Source organism: Pan paniscus, chromosome 16 (assembly GCF_029289425.2).
Source record: "Pan paniscus chromosome 16, NHGRI_mPanPan1-v2.0_pri, whole genome shotgun sequence".
Taxonomy (NCBI): domain Eukaryota; kingdom Metazoa; phylum Chordata; class Mammalia; order Primates; family Hominidae; genus Pan; species Pan paniscus.
The window spans coordinates 74,131,118-74,138,865 of record NC_073265.2 but is presented as its reverse complement, the minus strand read 5'-3'; the positions used below and the strand labels follow the sequence as shown (position 1 = coordinate 74,138,865).

The 7,748-nt window shown below is 41.9% G+C and overlaps 1 pseudogene; it reads left to right on the top strand.

Moving 5' to 3' along the window:
• On the top strand, positions 1-4,511 carry LOC129394026 (MKI67 FHA domain-interacting nucleolar phosphoprotein-like; annotated as a pseudogene).
• Positions 4,512-7,748: the final 3,237 nt, after the last annotated feature.

Sequence of the window (7,748 nt, the reverse complement as noted above, 5' to 3'; positions counted from 1 at the left end):
TTGAACAAAAAATTAGAATTTTAGAAAACTTATATCCACCATTGCTTTCCAAAAGTATTCTGATGAGACTGATGGTGATATTGATGAATGTATTTTTATACCATATAATCAAATGTATCAACATGTAGAAGATCTCGGTGAACTATTATTTTCAAAATGACCAATGCATGATGTTATAATATCATGCAAAGGTAAAAGATCCAAAGTTCAAGAAAAATCAAGTTTTCATGGAGTATCAAATAAGAAGCCAAGGCAACATGGCAAAACCCTGTCTCTACAAAAAATACAAAAAATTACCTATGTGTGGTAGTACACACCTGTAGTCCCAACTACTCTGGAGGCTGAGTTGGGAGGAGCACCTGAGTCCCCAGAGACTGAGGGTCCAGTGAGCCGTGATCATAGCACTGCATTCCAGCCTGGGAGACAGAGCAAGACCTCATCTCAAAAAAAAAAAAAAAAAAAGAAAGAAAAATATCCACAGTGATCTAAAATGCCTATCTGTATAAGACTGGGCTTTGTTCACATTTTCTCAAGCAAATATCACACAGTAAATTGAATGCAGACGCAAATGACATACCAAACATCAAAGAAATTTGCGAAAGACGTAAGATTGTACTACTTTGGGTTTAGAAATGTTCTTTTCATAGAAACATTTATAACATCTCAGGATGGATCATAATCTTAGCTGCAGTTTTCCTTCCAAATAGGGTTACAAAGTATTAAAACATGGGCTTGGAAGTGACAGACCTGAGTGAATCAGCACAGCTTAAAAAAATCCAATAAAACTAACTTTTAATAATCCTGAGGTTGGTTTTTGAAACAATAGATACAATTACTTACTCTAAGCATCTGGTTATGATTTTGAATCAGTAATACATACTGTCTCCACCTTTTTTTTTTTTTTTTAAGGAAACAGAGGTTTCATCCAGAAAACCCCAAAACAGTGAATTTTTTTTTTTAGACAGGGTGTCACTATGTCTCCCAGGCTGTAGTGGAGTGGTGGATCTCAGCTCACTGCAGCCTCAACCTCCCACCTCAGCCTTGCGAGTAGCTGGGACCACAGGCGCCACTGTGCCCGGCTAACTTATTGTATTTTTTGTACAGATGGGGTTTTGCCGTGTTGCCCAGGGTGGTCTCAAACTTCTAGGCTCAAGTCATTCACCCACTTCAGCCTCCCAAAGTGCTGTGACTACAGGCGTGGGCCACCGTGCCCAACCTGCAGTGACTTTTTAAAACATAAGTTCAAGCATCTCTTCTTAACTCCTTTAATTGGACGTATCTCTTCTCTTATTGTCCTCATCTTTGGTGTTCCCCCAGAGTTCACTGCTGACTGGATGTACAACATGTATTTCAAAGTCAAGCCTGGGTGCGGTGGCTCACACCTATAATCCCAGTGCTTTGGGAGTCAGGGCAGGCAGATCGCTTGAGTCCAGGAGTTCTAGACTAGCCTGGGCAACATGGTGAAACCCTGCTTGTATTAAAAATACAAAAAAATGGGCATTTCCGGGAGCGCTGCGTGGAGTTGGTGTCCCCGCTTTTGGCATGGTGGCCTTTTCCAACCTGGCTGGGCCAATCCAGTCACTGAACCTGAAGGAAGATGCCAAGTTTCAGAAGGAAGTGGCACAGGTTCGCAAGCACATAACCCAGTGAAAAAAACAAGAACAACTTACTCCTGGAGTAGTCTATGTGTGTCACCTGCCTAACCTACTGAACGAAACCCAGATCCTTTCCTATTTCTCCCAGTGTGGCACTGTTACAAGGTTCAGACTATCCAGAAAGAAAAGGACTGGAAATAGCAAAGGCTATGCATGTGTGGAGTGTGAGTCTGAGGATATTGCCAAGATAGTTGCTGAAACGATGAACAACTACCTGTTTGGTGAAAGACTCTCAGAGTGTCTTTTTATGCCACCTGAAAAATTCAAAAAGAACTCTTTAAAGACTGGGATATTCCATTTAAGCAGCCATCATATCTGTCAGCGAAACAGCATAATCAGAATCGGCACTTACACAAAAGCTGCGAATAGAGGGACGATTTAAAAAGAAAGAAAGATTACTCAGGAAGAAATTAGCTTATAAAGGAATTGATTATGATTTTCCTTCTTTGATTTTACAGAAAATGGAAAGTATTTCAAAAATGAATCATCTGATGTCTACAAAAGGCCACGTTTTATGTAAGAAGAAGAAAAAGGTTTTAGGCACTCCTGACACTCCTGAGAAGACTGTGGATACCCAGGGCCCCACACCGGTTTGTACATCAACATTTTTGGAGAGACAAAAATCTGAAGTGGCTGAAATGAATGATGATGATGAAGATAATGAAATAGTTTTTGAGAAGCCCATATCCTGTGTAAAAGAAGAAATACAAGAGACTCAAACACCTACACATTCACAGAAAAAAAGACAAAGCATTCAGTGATTTTCAATATATTATATATAAGATTTCTTCTGAAAAATATAATGTTTTTATGAGAAAAATACAAAAAATTAGCTGGGCGTGGTGGCTCATGGCTGTAGTCCCAGCTACTTGGGAGGCTGAAGTGGCAGGATCACCTGAACCTAGGAAGTTGAAGCTACAGTGAGCCGTGATTGCGCCACTGCACTCCAGCCAAGTAAAATTACATTTATCTTAGCCTTTTCTGGCTGGCTTAAGTGGGATTTGTATTAAGAATACAATAGGCAATCTCACAGACATCTAAATACAGAACTCAACATGTGACCACACCATGGAAGGACTGTGCTGGGAGGTGATTTTCCTCTCCTGCATGCCTTCACTCTGGACTTCTGCTCCATGCTTGTGCTTTGCTCTGCAGATGGACGTTCGGCACGTGCTCTAGGCTCCTCCAGCCGCTGAGGCTTTGGCTTGCCCTGGCAGTACCCCTGGTCCCAGTGTTACTGGACCTTTCCCTACAGATGCTCCTCTGCAAAAAATCTATCGAACACTCTCTGTGTCATTTCCAATGAGCAGGATAGAGAATCTGATCTGCCTAGCAGTGGGGGTGGGAGTTCCCTAGTTGTCCCTGGATTTGTAGTGCTGCCCTTTCCAGAGACTCGAGGAGGGTCCGGATATCCAAAGAGAGGATGTGGGTGGGGAATCAGTAATACAGTCTACTTCAACAAGAAAGTATAAAGTAGAGGCGGTGGCTCACGCCTGTAATCCCAGCACTTTAGGAGGCCAAGGAAGGCAGATTACTTGAGCTCAGAAGTTTGAGACCAGACTGAGCAACATGGCAAAACCCCATCTCTACTAAAAATACAGAAAATTAGCTAGGTGTGGTGGCACATGCCTGTAGTCCTGGCTACTTAGGAGGCTGAGGTGGGAGGCTTGCTTGAGCCCAGGAAGTCGAGGCTACAGTGAACCAAGATTGTGATGCCACTGCCCTCCAGCCTGGGTGATAAAGCGAGACCCTGTCTCAAAAAAAAAAAAAAAAAGTATAAAGTGGAAGCATCTGTATGCATGATTGAAGCATCTGTATGCATGATTGAAGTCATGTTTTCCATATTTTTTTCCACCTTGCCCTTTTTTTCTCTACAACACTGTATCTGAAGCTTTTCCCTATGTTATCAAGTACTCATAAGCATTATTTGAATGGTTGTATCAGATCCATTATCTGGACTCATTGTCGTTATCCATCTGCAGTTGCTGGAGATACTGTCCTTTCTGCCACACTCAGTCACCCTTCTGACCTTGCTCTGTGTCCGGTTATCTACTAATACACATACTGGTCATTTAGGACTTAAAGTTAAGAATAAATAATTATCATAGTTCCTAACACTTCAAAAAGAACGTAGCTTCCTAAAAATAGAATGGCTAGGTGGTTATGATAATTTTAAAGTAAAATAGACAAATTGATATTGAAATTAACTTTTTGCTTTCTTCTCGTATCTATTTTTCACTTCTCTGTCATTTTGATGGATAGTTTCATTTGAAAGGATTTTTTTTTCAAAATAGAAATAGCATATGACATGGGAATGGGAACTCTGAAAGGTTCAACTTTCTAGTCATTAGTTTCCTAAGATTGTCACAAAAGCTACTGATAATCATGATTGGCCTGTATTGAAAGTGAGTTAACATTATGTACAACTTAAGCACTGTACTTTCTATCAGATACAGAAAAATTGGTGCTGTGTTTGGAAAAGTATTGGGCTAGGAGTCAGGAAGCTTGACTGTTAGTCCCAACCCTGCTTCTTCAGCTCAGCACCCCTAGGCAATAATTCAGCAGCTATTTCTTAAATACCTAATGAGTTTCAGGCTTTGTAGTTGGGCTGGGAATAAAGACATAGATATTGCTTTCATGATTCTCCAAGGCTCCCCTCCTCACCCCAGCTCACAGTGAGCTTTCTTATGTATTGCATAAATTTGTCTCCTAACAGGCCCCTACTCTCTCTCCAACCTGCTTCCCAGGGCAGTCGTAAGGATCAAATGAGGGAGAATATGTGTGAAAGCAAATTGTAAATGATTTTAAAATGCAATAAAAATATGACCCATGGAAAATTATTTGAAGATCCTTAGAATTTTAAATAAAGAGTACATTAACCTGAGTTCTCTATGGTTTTTATTTTAAATAGATATGAAAGTTTTACAATGAACCACTGATATGGTAGAAAATCTTAGCTTGATTATTCTCCAAGAAAATGATACAGTTGTTTGTGCGATGAATTTTCTAAAATTGCCAGCCAAAAAAAAACAAAACCTCTTTTGAGTTGAGTGACTGGATCAGTCAAAGGAACGTTGACTGTGTAATGGAGAAATGTTTTCTGTGTTCACTGACAGTTTGCCTTTGTTTGATTCTAGCTGCAGCATATCGTGAGTGATGAAACCTGTGTGTAGGTGACTGACCTTTACCTGGCAGAAAATAATAATGGGGCCAGTGGAGGCCAGCCGAACACACAGAACTCAAGAAGCCTCCTGGAGTCAACGTATCTGCAGAAAGCCGAGCAGCTAATCTCAGATGAGAAATGCTTTAAGGTGAGAGTTGCTCATATAGTCAAAGACCTTGCTGGTGACAATGTAAGTTGTTAGGATTCTCTGAATCAGAAGTTATAGCCAGGGTACTTTGACCCTGTAATTCTACTCCTGGAACTTTTTAGAGTTCCTAATGAGTTCACCAGAGAAATGCAAAGTGGAAGAAACCATCTTCCCGGACAATCTACTTTCTTTCTTGCCTTAAAAACAAACAAACAAAAAACTAATTATATATGATTTTTACAATTTTGTATTCTTTTTCTCTGAACATTTTTCATAGCATGCTTTGTAAATATTATTGTTAGAAAAATGTTGGTACATGAAATGCATGGTCATGGTCATTATAGAAAAGGAAATGTAGGCCTGGCACACATGGCTCACACTTGTAATCCCAGCACTCTGGGAGGCTGAGGTGGGCAAATCGCTTGAGACCAGGTTGGGCAACATGGCAAAACCCCATCTTTGCAAAAAATACAAGAATACAAAAATTAGCCAGGTGTGGTGGCATGCACCTATAGTCCCAGCTACTCAGGAGATGGAGGTGGGAGGATCGATTAAGCCTGGGAGGTCGAGGCTGCACGTCACTGCACTCCAGCCTGGGTGGCAGAGCAAGACCCTATCTCAAAACAATAAAAGAAAAAAAATGCAGATAACCAAAAAAAAGTCACTTTAAAATTCTTTCCTGAAATTACCATTGAAGACATTTCTAGACTTTTCTGTGCTTGAGTATATATTTTGAAAGAGTTTATACTGGACAAAAGGTCTTTCACCTTTTTTTTTTTTTTTGAGACAGGGTCAGGCTCTGTTGCACAGGCTGGAGTGCAGCGGTGCGACCTTGGCTCACTGCAACCTGTGCCTCCTGGGTTCAAGTGATCATCGTGCCTCAGCCACCCTAGTAGTTGGAATTACATGGGCCACCACACTGGCTAATTTTTGTATTTTTAGTAGAGATGTGTGTCAGATCCCAGGGTCCAGGTCCAGCCCATGGTGAAGTCTGAGGGGAGTGGGTGGGTGAACAGAAAGAACACTTGGGGGGCCATAGGCAGATGAAAGATAGTTTTATTCAGCGGCAGCTCTCATTAACAGCTTTCTTACACTAGCTCTCTTATTAGCAGCTTACTCTTCCACTGTTCGCCTGTCTCAGCAGCTTGAGCCAGCTGCCCCTACACATAGCTGCGCAGCCAGCTCTCTCTTGCCTTCAGGGTCAGCAGCTTAACTCCTCTCTCTGGGCATGAGCAAGCCCAGCTGTGTCCTGGCTCCCTCCCATCTGCCTGCAAGATGGACAGCTTTGGCTCTCTCTTTCTCTGGGTGCCAGTGTGCTCGTCATGTCAAGCCATGTTAAGCCAAACTGAGCCAAGCCCCGAAGAGCCATGTCTCTTATGCACAGCATCAACAGGGCAGTTATACCTTTTACAGACAATAGTGGCATAAAGCCAGGAATGAACTTACACAAACAGGTTATATTACAAGTGGAGCTGTGTGCTTGCACGCCAAACTCGTGAGTCACGCAGGCCTAGATATTCACCTCGGCCTATTCCTTGACCAAAGCACATCTATGTACCTTACTATGTGGTTTTGTATGTTGGCCAGGCTGGTCTCAAACTCCTGAACTCAAGTGATCTGCCCGCTTCAGCCTCCAAGTGCTGGGATTACAGGTGTGAGCCACTGCATCTGACCGGAAAGGGTGTATTTTTGCTCAATTAGCAACACTTCTGGGTCTTTAATGTCTTTTCTATGGCTATTTGATATTCACTTTATAGAGAATTAATGCCTGTATTGTTGGACATTTAAGTTGTTTCCAAGTTTTCACCATTATAACTGTATTTGTGTGTATATATTATATTCTTGCCAGGCTGTAAGCTTTACTAGCAGAGAGGAAATTTTAAAGCTTTGAAAGAACACTGAGCTAGATCTAGCTTCTGGCTCTGTGTGTTTATTGACCAGTGGTGTGCCTTGAGAAACCAGAACTCTGAATTTCAGTTTTGTCTCTGTGTAAATGAAGAAGGTTGAAATTAAAAAATCTCGTTTCCTTCCAGGCTCTGATCTTCTCCATGTGATTCTGATAGTTACCTCCTCTGCAGAAAGCCATTAGGGTAACGGCACTGAGAATCTCAGGGTTCTGAAAGGGGAGATCCATGTGCCATCACCATTGATAGTTGTTTTGTGCAAAACATGGTTTGCTTGCCTCTATTGGTGTGTTGCTTTTAAGTATGGATTTTTAAAAATCACACAAAGAATATTAGTGGAACTCAGAATTTCAGGAACTTCATATACAATTGGTGCCATTATAACAACACTTTTTTTGTTTTGTTTTGTTTTTGAGACAGGGTCTCACTCTGTTGCCCAGGCTGGAGTGCAGCGGTATGCAGGAATGCCAGCAGTTTTTAGCCAATACAACAGATCCCTGGAGGTCAAGGGATCCTGCTTATCACTCTGGCCTTCCTACCAATTAAGTTAATTACATCCACATTGTTGTTGATGGTGAAGTGCCACCACCTGGCATCTGCTGTTCTCACCTTCCACCATTCCCACTGACACCAAAAGCCTGGTCTCATGGCAGCATCTCCTGTTGTCGATCCTGGCCTACAAAGGATAGTGCCACTGAGTCTCTGAAAGATTCAGGTGCCTTTCTCCCTAGTGCCTTTCTTGTTAGCCTAGAGAGGGGAGTTCCTGTGAGCCCTCCAAGAGCACATGGTCAAGTGGTGGATTCCGAATCTGCTGGCATATAACGAACCATCCCAACATTCCTACCTCCGTGTACTTTCCAGCTTCTTTGATGCTTTGG